We start from the raw sequence: 20,739 nt of genomic DNA, 5'->3' as shown, positions 1-20,739 counted from the left end.
TCAAATCCTTTTTGAGCTCCAACTGTGGGCCACACACCATCCGAGGAGCTGACAGGAAAAAGGTAAATAAACTATGGTCCTTGTCCTCCTACCCTGTAGGAGGGTACAACCATTTATAATAATTGGCATTCGGTTTTAAATCAGGGACTCAGGAGAGAAGATGGGATGGTCATCTTAGTGGACCAGTAAGGAGTAAGGGCAGATTTCCTGAAAGGAAGGACATTTAAGCTGTCTTGAAGAATCATCACTAATAATAGCAACGTGTATTTGTTTAACGATTGTATTTACTAGAATTCATGAAAGCAAGGATTTTTTCCCTTATGTTTTTATTTGTTTCTGTTTTTCTAGCATCTAAAATTGTGTGTAGCACATAATAGGTAATAAATGAATATTTATTGAATAAATTTGCTAGATACAGTACTAATGAATTGTCATGAATTTTTCAAGCCCCTAAAACAACCCTATGGGGAGATAATTATAATTGTTACTCTTATTTCACAGATGAAAAACTGAGGATTTTTTAAATTTTTTTTTTATTATTTAAACAAAGCAACTTGTTTAAAATCATGAAATTTTTAGTTGATAAAAGCAGGAGAGTGTGTAAGTAGGGCAGTTCTAGAGTCTTGCTGTGGACAAGTGAAGCTTTGTGAGATGACCAACAAGTATCATGTCCAATGTGTGCAGAAAGGCAAAGGCTTAAAAATTAGACCATATTTTGAAGGTTCTTGTATTGTTTCCAAAAAAATTCTGTTTTTCATAAAGGTAATGGGAAGTCATTTAAAATATTAGAAGCAAGAGGATGATCTAATGAGATCTTAGTCTTAGAAAGTTCAATCTAAAATCGTTATAAAAAAATCGTTATCAATATTCACAGGAGTTAGGCAAAAATTCATGCAACAAAACCAGTTCAAGGTTTCTCATCCTAAATATACTGAGGATCATGAAAAATGTTTTCTGTTGTATGCTTTTTTTTTTTTTTTTTTTGCATACAATTGCTGGGTCGTCAATCTGTGACTTGTTCTTTTGTGTCTCACTCTTGCATTGCACCTGTAGGTTTTAGAAATGGAATTAAAATATGAAAGAGAAAATACATATTATAAAGGATCATTGCTGTGTAAAATTGTACAAACTCAGTGACAGTGCAACTTTTCCCAAATCTTATATGACTTTTTATTTCTTCCTGCCTTTCCTCCAAACTTCTTTCTTTGCCCCTTATTTTCTAGGTAAATAAAATTACTTGCAATTTTCAGAGTGTGCCCTGTATTTTTGTGTCTTCATCTCCAGATCATTTTTTTTCTTTTCCAAGAAAGTTAATGTTCATTGATAACCCTATTCTTGACAGTTTTCCCCATTGTTTTTATGTATTTTTTCATCCATCCATTCATCCATTACATAAATGTTTTATATTTTATGTCCATGGATATAATAAGCAACAAATAGTACATATTATTCAACATATTTTTTCCTAAATAGCACATTTACTTTAATGGACTTTTAAAATCTAAAACAATAGTCTGGGAAGATTTTAAAAGTTGAATAATAGCACGATTTAAGAAAGCAAATTAGCTTATGTAAAAATGTTTTCAGAAACTATACATAAAATTTTTATTGCTCTGAAGTTAGAAAACAAATTTTTTTAATGGAAGTACTTTACATTCTACTCAAATTTTATTCAGGGTTTGTATCTTATAAATTGATTTTGGGTGTGCAGGGCAGTATGTGATATGCACAGTAAACAGGTATTGAAATATTAGCCATAAAAACTTATTGACTGTGGTATTAGCTGACATTTCAAATCAAGAATGTTCACAAGTAATGCCTTTAGGAGCTCTTTAAAAGTGGGGCAGAGAAATTATCCACTAGCATGTACTACATGTTTTAAAGTAAAAAAAAAAAAAAAATCTACATAATAGTAAAAATACAGAGTCTTTTAAGAAAATGACTGAACCTTAGGTTAGTGTTAAGATGGAGCCCTGAATTAGATTCACCACTAAAACTTTCAAATGGAAATAATTTGTTGACTATGAATAAGGTATTTGAAAACAATAGAAAGATATCAAAAAATAGAAAGATATCATCTTGGACTATGATTTCTTGTTGAGATTTATTTTCTCCAAATATATTACTGCATGTGCTCTGTACAATCTATATGCTCTAGACTTATAAATCTTAGGCTCAGTGTTACAGATAAACAAGAATCCATAAAATTCTTTGCCTCCATATCTTTTTAATAAAAGGCATACATTATCCCTGTAAGACAAGGCTGTTTTCCGATTTGGCTGTTTGTATGACAGACAAATACAAGCAATGATAGAGCTTCTTGTGAAGTAACTCATCTTTCCACTTCCTTTTGTTATATGCATCTATATTAAAATTAAATTTCATCAATTGCATCTAGGCAATGAGTTTCAGCCTCACCATTTATCTCACTAGAACATAAGATTCTAGAGTTAAGAAAAATATTTCTTTGTTTCAGTTTGCATCTACCTTGGGGAATGATAGTTACATTTATTTGTAACTTATGGTTTTCAGTACTCTACTCAAAGCAAATTGCAGTCATTCTTCACTTAGGCTCACACGTCTCTTGTAATGTTAGCAAAGTTCTACCAAATTTCCACTGGTCAGGGCTTAAAATAGTAATTCTCCTGAAATAAACTGTTTTATTAAAAATGTGATACTCATTATATTTAGTTCATACTCAAATATGACTGTCCATTTCTTTCTTTTCTTTTTTAAAATTTCATTTATTTATTTGAGAGAGAGAGCACTAGCCTGGTAGGGGGTGTGGGAGGGGCAGAAAGAGAAGCATGCTCCCTGCTGAACCAAAGGCAGATGCTTAACCAACTGAGCCACTAAGATGCCCCTGTAACTGTCCATTTCTATTAAAAACATTCAAATGTGCCCCCTGCTCGACCAAAAAAAAATGTTGATATACGAATATTTCATTCAAATCCAGGAACACTATTGTTATGTCACTTTTTTCATAATATTAAAGACTTTTGATGCTTTAATCTTTGAAAATACTGAGATTATAGTAAAATTTTAGTTAATATATAAACTGTTCTGCATATATTTGTGTATATATATATTTGTGTATATATTTTGAAACTGATTTATCAAAAGCTTTGTATTTTATAATTTTAAATTAAGGGAAAACAAAGTGTACATTAAAGTGGTAATTCTTATTTCTTAATGCAAGTTTAGTATAGCTATGATTTTTACTATGCTAGAGAGTGCATCTAAGATGAAACTCATTAAAATTCCATCAATGCAGTCTTGGTTATGTTAGTATATGTAAGTTAAATAATTAAGCCTGCAATAGCCATAGCTTATCCTGTTCCTTTTTCATTGTATTCTCTCTTTGGCTTTCTATTCCTGTGTACGTCTATCACTGAAGTATGGACGTGAGTATGTCTTTCCTCCTTTGTAAATGATTATCATCTTCTTCTAAAGGAATTCTTCTCTTGATCCACCTTTTCTTTTTTTTTTTTTTAAGATTTTATTTATGAGAGAGTCTTGATCCACCTTTCCTTTCAATGCCTTCCATGTGCTACTGCTCTATTAATGGATTCATATTACATTCAAATTAAAACTTCTAAGGACAGTATGTATTCTGTATGACATTTAATGCCTATACTTCCTGACAAATCACACAGGAAATCAAGTCTATCTGCATCTACTAAGTAAAGCAAAATAATTTCAATATTTATTCTGTTAGTGTGGACCATATAAAAAATACAAAAATAATAAAATACGTTATTTAAATTCAGTTAAATAATCCATGTAGAATCTTTCACATAGTGCCTAGTAAATAGCAAGCAATCAAGTAATATTATAATAAATATTTTAAACATTAAATGCTATTATTATACATTTTGTGTATGATATACCTTCAGAAAAGATACTTATTTAAAATTGGGAACAGAGCATTAGCTTATAGAATATTTCTCTGGTCTGAATCAAAAGTTTGAGATATCCATTGTTCTTTCCATGCTTTGTTAGTTACTATTTTAACAGAAGCATTCGTTATAAGAAGGATAATTTTTAAAAAATAGTGAAGATAAATGCTTCCTGAAAAACAAACAAAAATTGTAATGCTACAAGTCTATGGTTTAAAATAAGACCTATTAGGAAGACAGTAGACTCCAAGTTTCTTTAAGCACTGTAAATAGATAAGTAAAAATATATATCTGAGAACTCTCATTCTAATTTTATTAGATGTTTTCTTCACACCACTATTTTTTTTCTAAATGGCAACAGACTTTAATAAGATTTTTCCTTTCTCTCTCTACATATATTTATGCCTAATTATCAAAAATAATCTTCTCATTAATAATGTGAATCTTAATTACAAGTTGGAAAATTGATGTACCCTTTTGGCTACATTATTGCAATGGCTTTCTATGAAACAAGATTGTTTGGATAATGGTTTCTTGGTTAGCATGAGTTTTGCTTTAATTATTTTCAGGCATTTCTGGAGCTCTGGACTGTGGCTTAGAACTTAGAGCTTGTTCATGAACAGTGAACTTGAAAAACTCAGAAGATATACACAGCATAGATACCTGCATATATTATTTTGTCTCAGAAGAAATAGAATAGGTATTAATAACTCCAGAAACAAATGCCATTAAGTTGTAGATATTGCTGCTTCTTATTTTTTTTTTAAAAGAACCATGACAGCATATATTGGACTGACTGTAAGACATCTGATAAATGTTAGCTTTCTTTGTACATTTTGCATATACAGTATATACGAGAAAGAATGAAACAATAAAGAGAAATAGTTATGTTTTATAGAAGATTGATACCTTTGATGTACTGGAACATTGGATTAAAATTTATAATAACCAGGCACAAATTAAATCTATGAATCTATCTGTTTTTGATATAATTAAGGGTAAAAAATCACCTCAAATGAACTGAATTTTGATGACCTTTACAGAAATTTGTATTATTTGAAGAAATTAGTAATTTAGTGTAATCACAGAACTCCTACTCAATTCTTGCTAAATTTTTGAAAAGAATACTGCTTTTTTGGTTGAATTATTTTAGTATATTGAATTATTTTAGTATAGAAAAAGAGATTGGCTTAAATGCACATTTTTAAGTACATAAATTTAAACATGAAGATGTAGGTGCTACTAGTAAGCTCCCCTGAGCTGACAACTTAAATGGGGGCCTGTCAAGTGTCAAACAGGTGACAGCTATTGTTCTACACTAACAGTAAAATGCCATGTTTCCCAGATATCATGTCTTACTGTGTATCAAAATCACCAGGGGAGCTTGTTAAAAATATAGGTGTCCAGGTTCCATTGCAGACCTATTGAATAAGAATCTCTAGGTACAAAACCCAAGGACCTTTAATGTTTTAAGTAGTCCAAATGGATTTGAAGTTGTTTCAGAACTGATGCAGTATGTTCCTTACTGAAGTACAAACATATCTCCACATTAGAAATAGTCATACTTAGGAGGAATTTGGAAAATGTTTTATTTACATTTTTACAAATGAAGTTCTAGCACAGGAAATTTGAAAAATTATGTAGTGTACAATACCAAATTAATAGCAAAAGCAGGGCAGCCTAGCTGGCTCAGCGGTTTGGCACCACCTTCAGCCTGAGGTGTGATCCTGGGGACCCGGGATTGAATCCCATGTTGGGCTCCCTGCATCCTGCATGGAGTTTGCTTCTCCTCTGCCTGTGTCTCTGCCTCTCTCTCTCTCTCTCTCTCTCAGTGTCTCTCATGAATAAATAAATAAAATCTTTTAAAAAAATAACAAAAGCAGTTTTTGGGGAAATTAAATGGTCATTGTGAAAAACTTTATCAGATTTTTGAAACTTTTATAGCAACTTTGTTATTAGGAGCTTTAATCTAATCTTATTTGATTCCCTATGTTTATTAGAAATAAACCTTGCTAAAGTAAAAGATATATATCTTTGTCTTGAGAAACACTGTAGAAGATTGGGAAGGAAGGGTAGTGTAATTGGCTTAGTGAGAAAGTAATATAGGGGAGAAATTACTCTGAAGTCATATAGCCTGTAGGAAGACATGGAATGAGGCTCAGAATGAAGTTTAGAATGGAGTCTTTGAAACTCACTTCATTTACTCACTATCAGTCTTATTTTGTGGTTGTTGTTGTTTTCACCTCATGGCAAGGTGTTAGGCTTTACTCGTATCTTTTATCATGCAACAGGTCGGTGTGAAATTGTAGGAATATGGTTGGATTTGCTAATAGGGATACAGGAAGATAAAGGAGATTTAAAGGAGAAAGAAAATAGAAGATTAGAACTATTTTTGTTTAGACATTGCACCTAAATTAATAATCTTCATAATGTGCACTGGGTGATGTATGAAATTCTTGAATCACTATATTGTACACCTGAAACTGATGCAACACTGTATGTTAACTACACTGGACTCTAAAAAATATATAAGATAAACTAAAAAATCTATTCAATTAATCAACTATCAGGTTGTATAGAAGATAATTTGAAGATATGTCACTAATGTGTGGAAGTATCTCATCTAGTTAGACAAAACAAATCTTACACATTAAACCATAGTACGTTATACAAAGCCATATTTAATTACATGGTTATATCTGCAATAGAGATGAAAAGGAAGCAATTCAAATGTGAGATAAATAATTGAAGGTGGGAGTAATTGCCAAGAGTCTCATTCTGTTTAAGTAAAATGTGAATAGAAGACAGAAAGAGAGAAGGTATTTAGATAAGAAAGACTCATGTACACAAAGTGATGGAAGTGAGAATGGTTCAAGTATCATGTGAGCTGACTAGAGGAGAGACTATGTGTGCAAATATAAATGGGAATATTTTGGATTAAAAATCAAGTCATACAAGACTAGGTGCTGAAGTTCTCATTTAAGACAAAAATCTCTTATAATTAAAACTGGCCTTAAATTAAATAACCACTAGGAACTCCTTATATAGTTTTTACTATACACACACACATATATATATAAATTAGACATATATTATTCTATATTGGACACATAAACAAAATATAATTTTGTACTATTTGCATCATTTCACAGAGAGATGAAAGATAAATGAAAAAAAATAGAGTCAGAAGTTCTTACATTAATTTTGTGTTTGTTAAAGGTATATACATGCTGTAAGCAGTCTTGAATAGTAAATAAAATGATTAGAGAAAGAAAAGGAATTAGCATGACAAGGGTCTATTATGTGCAAGATGCTTAGTTGGCTTCTCTGTAAACCATCTATTCTTCATTATAGCGCCTTGAGAGAGGAACCTTATGAGGGAAAAATCCCTTATCACTATTTTAAATAAAACTACAAGGATTAAGTGGTTCACCTAATTGTTGAATCTGGGATTAAAACTAAGGTTTTATAGGAATCCAAAAGCCTTGCTGTGATGTGACACATTTGTTTCCTACTATCGAGCATGACTTTCAACATATTATAAACTGAAAGGTCTTGGAGATTTCTTAATAAATTAATCAGATAGTTATGACAACTTTTGTTTTTCTATTTTTTTAATATAAAAGATTTTTATTTATTTCTTTGACATCGAGAGGGAGAGAGAGAGAGTGCAAGAGAGCACAAGCAGGGGTAGCTGTAGAGGGAGAGGGAGCATCAACCTCCTTGCTGAGCAGGGAGTTAAACTTCACTCATCCCAGGACCCAAGGATCATGACCTGAGCCAAAGGCAGACACTTAACCAAATGAGCCACCCAGGAATCTCATGACAACAACTTTTAAAATGAGAGAAGACAGATCAGAGTGGAAAAGAGATGCAAAATCATGCACGCAGTAATAAATCCCCATTTTATGGTAATAGCACAAAGTATTTGGAAATATGTAGCTTTTCCAAGGAATAACTGATAGAAGACTATCAAGTGAATCAACTCATAACTTCAAACTAAATCTCTCTCTACTCAAAGAAGTTTTATGTGCTAAAGAGCACACATTGTTAAAATAACATAAACATTTTAGAAAAATCAGACTCATACTACCATAATAACTTATAGTAAACATGGTTTGACATTACTGGAAAAAGAAATCCAGCTTTCTTAAGTTGCTCTGTTTATCCACAGGCATATTTATTTCAGTATTTTTATTTTCTCTTAATTAATTAACAGTAGAGAATACTCAAGTTGAGTCTATTGATAATAAAATTTCGAGTGATTATTGTGGAGAGTACACAGAGCATCAAGAAATAACTAACCCATTTTAAAATTGGTGTTATTCCATAACTCCAGGGTGTGGGAAATGGATGAATGGATGTTAGGACTAGTTTATCCACTTTTTCTACATAAAGAATATATTTAATTTCTGAAGCATTCTACAAATTATAGGAGCCAAAATTTGAAGACAAACTTTTATTAACATGGTACTGCTTGGCTGGTACTCATGGTATCTTAATAGTTAACAAGAAGTTTATACTTGTAAGACACATTGGAATATTTAAAATAGAATATAAAATTGCTTTGAAGCACTATCCCTAGATCTCTAGACACTTATTGAACTGGTGAAATAAGGCTAGGTCTCAATAACTCTTCTCATTTCTGCCACTGAGCTAGGGAAATTAATATTTGTAGATTCTCTCTTTCCTCAGCGGTGAGACATATGAAAGTGCCCCTTCCAAAAGGAGAAAACCATCTAGATAGCAAAATGATCTTTGAATGGGAAAGAAAATACAAGTTCTAAGTACAGTTATCCCCTTAGCTAATTGCAAAACATTAAAATTTATGAACTTGGCAAAAATTCTGTAATTGGTATAGATACTGAAATATAATTTCTTCAAAGAAAGTTATGATATAGAAAAATTTCTTTAAAACAGATTTTTTGGCTTTAAAAATTATGTGATTCTTTTTGGGACTTTGAGAAAATAAACTATATTATATTAAGATTCTTTTTTTTTCTCATTAAACTTTTGTGTTAATGGGTCTCAAAATTCTGTGACAGATTTTTGGTCAAGTTGTTTCCATTAAAAAGTACTGATTTTAAAAACTAATAACTTAAAACTGCCACACGCACAAAAACACATGGTCCAAAAACATTCTCCATTCCTTCTGAAGATATTACGATGCATTGTTATCATTAACCAGTCTTTTACTATTAAACTTAAATGGCCAATTGACACAAACAGTTCTGAGATTGTTCTTCCACCACTGATTAAGACTGGGGTGGCAGGTGTTGGGGATAATATTCACTTAGCCTTCTGAGCTTTCTGGGCAGACTTGGTGACTTTGCCAGCTCCAGCTGCCTTCTTGTCCACTGCTTGGATGACACCCACAGCAACCGTCTGTCTCATGTCACGAACAGCAAAACGTCCCAGAGGAGGATAGTCAGAGAAGCTCTCAACACACATAGGTTTGCCAGGAACCATATTGACAATGGCAGCATCCCCAGATTTCAAGAACTTGGGACCATCTTCCAGCTTTTTTCCAGAACAACAATCTATCTTCTCCTTCAGCTCAGCAAACTTGCAAGCAATGTGAGCTGTGTGACGATCCAGCACAGGTGCACATCCAGCACTGATTTGGCCTGGATGGTTCAGGATAATCACCTGAGCTGTGAAGCCAGCTGCTTCCATTGGTGGGTCATTTTTGCTGTCACCAGCCACATTGCCACGATGAACATCTTTGACAGATACGTTCTTGACATTGAAGCCCACATTGTCCCAGGAAGAACCTCACTTGAAGCTTCATGGTGCATTTCAACAGACTTTACTTCAGTTATAACATTGACCGGAGCAAAGGTGACCCCCATGCCACCTTAAGCCATGACCACCAGGCTTAAGAACACCAGTCTCCACTTGACCCACTGGGACAGTACCAATAACACCAATTTTGTAGACGTTCTGGAGAGGCAAACGCAAGGGCTTACCAGTTGGATGGGTTGGTGGCAGAATGCAATCCAGAGCTTCACGCAGTGTGGTTCCACTGGCATTCCCATCTTTACGGGTGATTTTCCATCCCTTGAACCAAGGCATGTTAGCACTTGGCTCCATCATGTTGTCTCCATTCCAACGAGAAATTGGCACAAATGCTACTGTGTTGGGATTGTAGCCAATTTTTTTAATGTAGGTCCTGACTTCCTTAATGATTTCCTCGTATCTCTTCTGGCTGTAGGGTGGCTCAGTGGAATCCATTTTGTTAACACCAACAATTAATTGTTTTACACCCAGTGTAAGCCCACTAAGCCAGAAAGGGCACGCTCACGGGTCTGTCCATTCTTGGAGATACCTGCTTCTAATTCAACAACACCAGCAGCAACAGTCAGGACAGCACAGTCAGCCTGAGATGTGCCTGTAATCATGTTTTTGATGTCCTGGGGCATCAATGATGGTCACATAATACTTGCTGGTCTCAAATTTCCACAGGGAGATATCAATGGTGATACCACATTCACGTTCAGCTTTCAGTTTATCTAAGACCCAGGCATACTTGAAGGAGCTTTTTTCCCATCTAAGCAGCCTCCTTCTCAAATTTTTTGATAGTTCTTTTGTGGATCCCACCACATTTGTAGATCAGAGGACCAGTAGCGGTAGACTTGCCTGAAACTACGTGTCTAATGACGACGATGTTGATGTGAGTCTTTTCCTTTCCATTTTGGTTTAGATTTAGCGGTGGTTTTCAGGACACCTGTGTTCTGGCGGCAAACCTCTTGCAAAAAAGCCGTATCAAGATTATGAAGGTGGGGCAGCCTGGGTGGATCAGCGGTTTAGCATCACCTTCAGCCTAGGGCCTGATCCTGGAGACCTGGGATCCAGTCCCACCTCAGGCTCCCTGCATGGAGCCTGCTTCTCCCTCTGCCTGTGTCTCTACCTCTCTCTGTGTGTCTCTCAAGAATAAATAAAAGCTTAAAAATATATATATATATGAAGGTGTACTTCTTTATAGATTTGATGTCACTTTTTAAAAACAATGTAAATCTTGGGGCACCTAGGTGGCTCAGTCTTGTAAGCATCTGACTCTTGATTTTGGCTCAGGTCATGATCTCATGGTCATGATATCGAATCTCATGTGGGGCTCCCTCTAAGTGAAGTGTCTGCTTATCCATCTCCTTCATCTCCTTCCACTCCTTCCCTGTTGCTCTCATTCTCTCTCTCTCAAATAAATAAATACATAAAATCTTAAAAAAAATAAAAACAATGTAAATCTTGATGTATAGTAAACATGTAACTTATAAAACATACTCATTAAATATTTGCTATTTGTGAAATCAGGTTTATTAGACTTATTTGTATTTACTATTATTGGAACTGAAGCCGATCAATTTTTAAAATAACTTAGATAATTTGGTGTTTGTTATATGACCCTCAAATATTAATCATACAAAACAGATCTACCAGAAGGTACCATCCCTTGCCTGCCAGTTTTCTAACTCTGTTAAAAAATTTAGTCATTGTGAAGGTAGAAGTACAAAAGAGAGACAGTGTTAAAAACTAATATCTCTGGTTCTCCTGTTGAATACATGAGATTTTACTTCCTCGCTTTCTTGAGTTTTGGTATGAGCATGAGATTTGCATTGGTGAATAAAATATGAGCAGATATATTCATATGCCTGTTTTTCTCCACTACTGCAGAGGTTGTGGGGCACATGTTTCTATAAGGAGCAAAACTCAACTATCACCCACAATTTGTGTGGTCTCCAGTATCCATAGCCAACTTTGTAGGCACAAGAAATGAACATTTACATTTTAAATAAACCTTCACCCTGAGTTTGGTGAATGTTGGTTGTAGTTAACCTACATTAGTCAGAATGGTATACTATGTGCCCTTTACTGAGCATTCTAATTTAAAGATGCTAGATCCTGAGCACTTTGATAGTGAAGAAAGTCATCTTTCTAACCTCGATACATAGTGTGTGCCTGCAGAGTAGAAGGTTATTGAATAATGGAAAAAAAATGGATAAGTGATTGATGGTAAAATGTAACATAGATGGACAGCCTCTTGAAAGGGGCTTTTTAAAATGACAATGAAAGTATCTATCAAAAGATTAAGTAAGAAAAAGCAGTTATCAATAACAATGAGTTGAAATTTATGGTAATATGAAAAGTATCAAGTACTATTCTACACAACTCCATACATTACCATATTTAATCCTCACAATACATATGTGATATGAATATTAATATCCATATTTTACAGGTGAGGAAATAAAATCAAATCTTTATCCTAGAATTGTAAGAATAAAAAATACTATAAAACTGTTCAAAATCGTTAAAAAATCTGGAGAGAATGAAAAAAAATTTGCCATTTTTTACAGCAATGTACAAGAATAAGCTAGTAGAATCTTTTAAATGAACTAGTTCACACAACTGTAATTTTTAAAAAGTGAAATCATTATACCCTGGAATAGAAGGAAAAATTTTCAGAAATATTCATATGAATTTCTAGAAGGCGGTCCCTTAATTTAATCACTATGTGGAGGGGAATTCTGATTTTTTGAGGTTAACAATAACAAGATATCCATGCTTGAACAACAGCAAAATACTTGGTTTCCCTGAAAGAGAATAGTGAACTAAATAGACCTAGTCTCTGACATAGAACTTTTTTTTTTTAAGTGCTGAGAACTACTTTATTTTTAATTGTGATTTTTCTTACTAATCTATGTTTGCCTAGAATTGTCAAGTGCATATTTATTTAAAGCCTCACTTGGTCTGGAATTTAATTACTTTTTCAGTGTAAGGTGTTGAATCATAGTTATCAATCTCACGTCCCCAGTGGTAAATGCTGGGCTTCCATATGTTGATCTCAATCTTAACTTGAAAATTGAGTAGGAGATGATGATTGAAGCCATTTCTGGAATTGTGCATTCAGGCATGATAGCTCTCTTTCCTTCCTGCTAAAAATCACATACTCTCTTTTACTTACATTAGGTCAGTACTAATTTTCTATCATTGATGTAACAAATTGCCATACACTTAGAGACTTACACAACACAAATTTATTTTCTTATAGTTTTGTAAGTTATATTTGGTACATGTCTCACTCAATCAAAATCAAGTTGTCAGCAGGCTACATTTCTTTTTGGAGGCTCTGGGGAAGAATCTATATCCCGCTCATTTGGATTTTTGGCAGAATTCAATTCCTTGAGGTTGTAGGACCAGAGTCTCTATATTAGTCAACTCTCTCCAGACAAACAGATATCTTGATATATAATTGTGACTGCGGAGGATGAAAAATCTCATGGCGTATTGCTTGAAAGGTGGAAGCCCAAGAAAGCTGGTAGTGTAGTTCCAGTCCAAACCTGAAATATTGAGAACCAAGGGATCCAATGGTGTCTTGCTGAGAATCAGAGGGCCCAAGAACAAGGAGCTCTCATGTCTTGTACCAGATACCTGGGGGCAGAAGATAGGTGTCCCAGCTCCAGTAGAGAGGGTCTGCCCTTCCTCTGGCTTTTTGTTCTATTCAGACACTCAAGGAAATGGATGTACCAGCCCACATTGGTGAAGGCTATCTTCTTTAGTCAGTTTACTGATTCACATGCTAATCTTTTCTAGAAAGTCTCATAGACACAACCCAAGGAAAAAAGTTTTACCAGTGATCTAAGCATTCCTTAGCTCATCCACATTGACACATAAAATTAACCATTTCTATCTCCATTTCCTATAAACTAATAGCCATGAACTGCTTCTAGAGGTCTTATATTCTTGTTCCTCTTCCTTCATCTTCAAAACTAGATATCAAGTCCTTCTCAATTTACATTTCTCTGACCCATTTTTCTTCCCATCTCTTTCACTTTTATCAGGCTAGCTTTATTAGTCTGATAACCTAGGGTAATCTTCTCATTTCAAGATCCTTAACATTAATAACATCTGCAAAGTCTCTGTCACCATATACAATAACATGTTTATAGGTTGTGGGTACTTGACTGTGGATACCTTTGGTGGGCTATTAAGCCAATGAGAGTTTGTTACCTAGAAGTGTTTAGAGTTGGTAGGTTGCATCAGATAAAAGGACTATCCCAAGAGGAGATCAGTGTTTTCAGACAGTGCTTTTTGCCACTTACTGTGTTGCTAATGAAAAGATTTCTTTATATTCTTTTCTGTACATGAAGATATTAGATGAGAATAGGGAGTCTCTTTTTAATTTTTAATTCAGCAAAATCGGTATGCTAGATATTTATAGTACTTGAAATTTAAAAAAATTCTCTACATTATTATTAAATAATCTATTTTTAAAAATTGCTGAAAAGGAGAAGCAATTTCTCTTCTTCTGTATTAGCAACAAGAGACAAATTTCTTAAAGCAATTGCTTGTTTTAGGGAGAACTTCAGGACTATGACACTGACTCACATCAACTTCTCCAAAGCTATACCCAAATGTCGTGTTGAGGGTCCTCCATATTTCCCTCAACTCCATTTCCATAGAGATTTAGATGCAAGCTACTACTTCAATTCAAGACATGATTTGAAGACCATGATTATCAGAATCACCTTCAGAATCTGTTAAACAATACATATCTTCCAGGTCAGAGTCTTTGTTGCATAATAGTTGTACTGGGGAGGAAATTCCAGGTATCAGGTGACTGACTACTTGCATACTAATATTTGAGAGCTGTGACTTTCTTTAATCCAAAACACTTAGTTTGCATATTAAATAATGTCAATATCTTGCTCTGTGGAATGTATGTGCTATGTCATATTATTAAGCATTTCTTTAGAACTTTAGGGTTACTCTTTTTTTTTAAAATTTTTTTAATGGAGTTAAATTTGCCAACATATAGCATAACACCCAGTGCTCATCCCACCAAGTGCCCCCCTCAGTGCCCATCACCCAGTCACCTCAACCCCCCGCCTACCTCCCCTTCCACTACCCTTTATTCATTTCCCAGAGTTAGGTCTCTCTCATGTTTTGTCATGGGGTTACTCTTATTAAACAAATGTTACTCCAGACAAATTATTTATGAGTTGATCTAAATACATTAGAAAATTTGAGATGACAAGATCCCTGACTATGAGTTAAGAGTTCTAGGTTTAAATTCTGACTTTACCGATATATAGATTATAATCCTAAAGAGTATTTTACCTCTGTTTGCTTCAGGCAAATAAAATTTAAACCTAATAGTCTAAATCTCTTGTTTATACAGCTACTTATTGAATGTCTAATCTGTGCTACACAAGAGGCATAGAATGAAGTACTTTCCACTAAGACCATCTCAACTGATTGGGGAAATCATATCATTGTATAACAACTGGTTACACCAGAAATTACAGCATGAGATAAATTTTATATTTAGTATATATTATTTAGTTTTTGTGTGACTAGAGTTTAGAGAAGGAAGAGATCACTGAGAATTTAGTGGATTATGTTAGATATAGGAAAGGAAATCTTGAACTAAGCCCTAGAAAATATTGCAGAGTTTGGAAAATTGAAAGTAATGTGGAAGCATTACACAAGCCATAAGGAAATCATAAGATAATCCACAGGAAGTAGAAAGTATCATCTTATGCTCTTAAAACAGTAATGGCATTGACCTAAGCTGAAATAATTGCTAGTTAGGAAATTTGAAAGCCTAGGTGAACCATATGTCAAAAGACTTTACAAACTAAGATGCTTATGTTGAGTCAGTTAGGCTAATGGGGGAAAACTATTTACAGTTGCAAGGAGCAACATAAAGCTAGAGCCTTAGGCATGCTTCCTCTTTATAATTCATGGCACACAAAAATCAGGAATTATGGAAGTTGTTTTGAAATTGGTATAGAATGCAGGCATGATAAGTTTGAGAGAGTGACTATGGCAGAACTTAATGGTAGAATGAATTGAAGAGATGAGGTGAGGGGAAGAATGTACTTAACACTTAAGACTCATATGAGAACAAGTTTGTTCCAGGAGAACAAGGTCAATGTGGCTGAAGGGTAGAGAGTATGTGGTTAGAGATGAAGTCAGAGGGAAAGATGGGGACCAATAAATGTTTATCGTATGACTTAGTGCATGATTCATCCTAGATTCATACAGTTTTGGAATGTACAAAGAGCTAAAATACAATGTAGTGAAACCCCTTTGTTTTGCATGTGAATTTTCTAAAGTTCTGATATCTAAGGATTATACACAAATTTAAAATGTCAACTAAATTTGGAAGAGCTAGTCATCAGTCCATTGTTCTTTCTTTTATTTAGCAAAGTCTTCCAACTTATTTTGCTTCTTTGCTCATCTGCAGCCATGTCGTTGTTGCAACTGGGTATCCAAAATGATCATTAAGAAGTGCGATTGTGAAGGTTTGAAAAACACGAATGTCTTGGCTCTAATCCTTATGTTCATCGTTTTCTATTTGCTTTTCTTCTCCCCACACAATTTTTATGTCAAAATCAACCTTGAAGAGGAAAGAACTCAGAAGGGTAGCCTATGGGAAAGGAGATTCGAGGGTTGGGGAAATTACTTTCTATTGCTTTGCCAGGTGGTACATATGGGCAAATTATACCTGGAAACTAATCACACCGTTTGAACATGATTTGCTGGTGTATTTTTGTAATACATTGCAGATTCTTGGCATTCTTTGTGTAATTATTGTATCTTGTCTTATCCCTTTTGTTATTTGTGTTTTTCACATATTATATGCCTTTTAAAAATGGATATGACTGAGTTGATCCCAATATCTGATAGTAAACATCTCTGACACTGAAAAAATTATTTATGCTAATGGTAAAGAGTTATACTTCTTTATTATACATTTTCATAATTTCATTATTGATTTATTCATATTTCCCTTTGTATTTAAAATCAGAATGCGGGATCCCTGGGTGGCGCAGCGGTTTGGCGCCTGCCTTTGGCCCAGGGCGCGATCCTGGAGACCCAGGATCGAATCCCACGTCAGGCTCCCGGTGCATGGAGCCTGCTTCTCCCTCTGCCTGTGTCTCTGCCTCTCTGTCTCTCTCTCTCTCTCTCTGTGTGACTATCATAAATAAATAAAAAAAAGAAAAAAAAATAAAATCAGAATGCTTATACTGAATATCTATAGATATATCCCATCCTTAATTTTCCTTGTTTTTTTTCAATTTAGATAATATATAAAAAAGTAAAGATTTAGTGAATTGATAGAATCAACTTTTTTAAATAAGCAAGTAAATTATGCTAGACATCTATAATCAAGTATGTTTTGAATTTTTCTTTTTATTGGAGTTCGATTTGCAAACATATAGAATAACACCCAGTGCTCATCCCATCAAGTGCCCCCTCAGTGCCCGTCACCCAGTTAAATTTTGATGCTATAGAAACTCTGTCTTTGATGATAACTAATGTTTGGATTAGATATTTTTTTCTAGACTCCATCTGTGCTGGTCAATTCTAGCAGATGAGAATAGGGAAGTAACAAGTGTGAACAGCCCTGGTTTTCATTGTTTTATATATTTTTTTTTCCTTAAGAAAATGATTCATGGGATCCCTGGGTGGCGTAGCGGTTTGGTGCCTGCCTTTGGCCCAGGGCGCGATCCTGGAGACCCGGGATCGAATCCCACATCGGGCTCCTGATGCATGGAGCCTGCTTCTCCCTCTGCCTGTGTCTCTGCCTCTCTCTCTCTCTGTGACTATCATAAATAAATAAAAATTAAAAAAAAAAGAAAATGATTCATAATAAAGTGACTTGAAGAGGGGTAGAAAAGAGGAAAGGAATGTTTTTGTAGAATTTTTAAAGGTGAGCCTGTGTGACATCTACCTTTTCCAATTAGGGCATGAAGTGTTCCAGGAAAGTAATTCACTCAAAGTCACACCATTATTGGAAAATCCCAAAACCCGTATTCTGATTCCTAGACAAAGCCAGTTTCTCAGTACTACTACTAGTAATAATAATAATTGATTGCATAAATTCAATTATATCTAAAAGTGATTTGTGTGAAAAGATAGATATTAATAATTTATTTTTTTGTATGGGCTCAGTCCAATTTGGACATTTTTGCAAAGATTCCGTTCTGTAGTTAAGTTAAATATTTATAGTCAAGAATGCTTTCCTTAAAAAAAATTAATCATGTATCTTACCTGCTTAAAATGTCCCAGTGGCTTTTCAATGCATTTATAATAAATTCAACAATTGACCCTGGCCTACAAAAGCCTACATGATATTGCCAATCTATTCCCAGTTCTTCTCATTTATTTCGAACCATTTTTTTTCTCTTTCTCATCATGTCCCACCATACTGTGTTTTTGTTCCTCAGCTACATTATATTGTTTGCAGTAAGGATTTTGCACTAGCTGTTACTTTTTCCTAGACCATTTTCCTTCTTGATCTTTATTAACATGATTGACTCATTCTTGACATTCAGTTCTCAGTTTTTATTTCATTAGAGAGAACTTTCTTCATCATTTAATCTGAAGTATTTTTCCAATCACTCTCTGACAAGACCTTGCCTTGCTTCTCTGCATAGGATCATTAGTATCCAAATCTTTTCTGTTAATTTACATATCGTTTAGATCTTTCTTTTGTTTTTCTCAGTGAGAATGGGGATGGGGACCATCCCTGGTCCCTGGTATGATATTACTGTGGATCCTCGATGCCCAGACAAGTGTCTGATGCATGGTAAGAGTCAAAATAGTGTGTTAACTTTAAACAGAAAACCATTTAATTAAAAAAATGAATTTATTGGGGAATAGCAAATGAATTGGAACTTGGGACAAGCAAACTATTGAGAGCCATAGGTAAGTCCAAAGAGACAAAGTGAAGGTCAGTTTTTATTAGGTTTTAGAAGAAAATTGCAGAGGGTTGTTTTGAACAAAGTTCATTGGGGACTCTATCTCCTCCCTCTACAACTCCCTCCTCCACTCCACTCTCTCCTCCACTCTCTGTCTCTCTCTAAAATGAATAAACATATCTTTAAAAATTAAAAAATAAAACAGGTTTCATTTACTCATTTTCACAGTTGAATTAAACTGAATACCAGGAATGGTAAGTAGAAGAAAATGCACATATAAAAATAGATAAAGGACTTATATTACCATTATTGCAAGCCCTTCTAATGAGAGACACAGAAGGCAATAGCAAAAGTGTTGAAGTGTAAGAATGAGGAACATTAGATGATTGTGGACATCATTGGGAGAAGAGATGAGAAATTCATGTACTAAATATGAAAAATTAGTTATAATCTTTGTCCCTCTTTGATAAGAGGTTCTATCTTATTATTATTTTCTTATTCATTACATGTACACATATACAGGTGCATTGCATTTTCCAAGTGTTCAAAAAGGGACATATATGTGTTACATTTATAGTCAGCAGAGAGATTTTTTAAAAAGAAACCATGACCTAGAATGGGATGAATATTCATTCCTACAGTAAAGGTATAACAAAAGGGATACTATAAGCATACCATTGAAACTCTGTCTTAGGCAATATTTGATTAAGAACATAGATTCAATGTAAGCAATATTTTGCTTAATTCAGACATAGATCTTAACCTTCCTTAGTAAGTTTCTTACTAGTAATAGTTGGAAGGAATGGAGAAATGTGGGCTCAGCTGGCATGGATAACAATGCAGAGGCAGTTTTGTGTCTTTGCCATTTAATTAATGGACAGAATTCTATTTTATCTGTACTCACCAGTTGTCTGTTTTTGTTCCAAATACAGATAACTTCCAAAAGATTCAACTCATTTCAAACATATGAAACGTACTGTAGTTTTTATTCAAGGGTAGTAAATAGTTTCTTAATCACTTTAATCTAGCTTAATATTTACTTTGCAAAAGATGTGTCCTTTACCAAAGTTTCAAACAAAAGATATTTGAGCGGGTGCTTGGGTTGCTTAATCAGTTAAACGTCATTCTGCCTTCAGCTTAAGCCTTGATCCCAGGATCCTGAGATCGGGCACCATGTCAGGCTCCCTGCTCAGAAGGGAGCCTGCTTCTCCCTCTCCCCGCCATGCTAACTGCCTATCTTTCTGTCTCTCTTTCTCTTGCTATTTCTCTGTCTCTCAAATAAATATATAAAAATTTCAAAAAAACTCTTCAAAAGAAAAGATATTTAAGCAAAGCTATGCATTTCAGGAAGAAAAAAATCAGAATGTAACTGTAAAACATATTCCTGCATACAGCAATGTGCAAATATATTTTGCAAGTATATTTCAGGTGTCAGTATATCATTGATAAATGGAGGAAAATCACTCATAAAACAGCAGGGATAGTTAAGGGATAGTTAAGAAATTTAGGAAAAATGAAATCAATAAGTTAAAGGATATTAATAGTTGATTCTTTTTTCATATTTATGTAAATTTGTTGGTTACAGAGTATTTTCAGCTTTGTAATTATTTGAAAATATATCAATATTGATGATTTTAAGTAAAGTTATGCTAATTTGTTAAGTTTTTTTTCCTCCCAAGTCACTAGATATCCATGCAATTTATCAATTTTGAATAACATGTGGCAAGTTGCAGGGATTCATTATGAATTCCAATGTACCAGAGTGTGGCAAATTTTGGATTGAACACTAAGACACTCATGTGTTGAATGAGAAAAGAATTCTATTGTCAAATGATTTTAGGAAACTAAGTGTAATGTATGTAAATTTTTAAAATTTTGTTTAATTTTTTTATTCTTGAAAATTTCAGAACCTTTTACTGTACATAAAACTAAGCATACACTGAAAAAAGTGAGAGCTTCTAGAGTTATAAAACTTTATATCCACGTAGAATATGGAAAATATAGGCATCAAGATGAATAATGACTAGATCCACCTGAAATATTATGTCAAGTGCTTGCATTGGTATTTTCTGAAGCATGATTTTCCCTTAGCTTCCACATCTAGCAGAATATCTTTAGTTTTGAAATGG

General features: G+C 34.1%; 1 protein-coding gene across 12 annotated transcripts in view; it reads left to right on the top strand.

The window, feature by feature from the left end:
* The window catches only part of ROBO2 (roundabout guidance receptor 2), a 1,635,852-nt gene that overhangs the window by 448,806 nt on the left and 1,166,307 nt on the right, over positions 1–20,739 (top strand). The gene's annotated exons all lie outside the window — the stretch shown is intronic.

The sequence above is a fragment of the Canis aureus genome, chromosome 30 (genome assembly GCF_053574225.1).
Source record: "Canis aureus isolate CA01 chromosome 30, VMU_Caureus_v.1.0, whole genome shotgun sequence".
NCBI lineage: Eukaryota > Metazoa > Chordata > Mammalia > Carnivora > Canidae > Canis > Canis aureus.
This window is presented reverse-complemented; position numbering and strand designations above follow the sequence as displayed.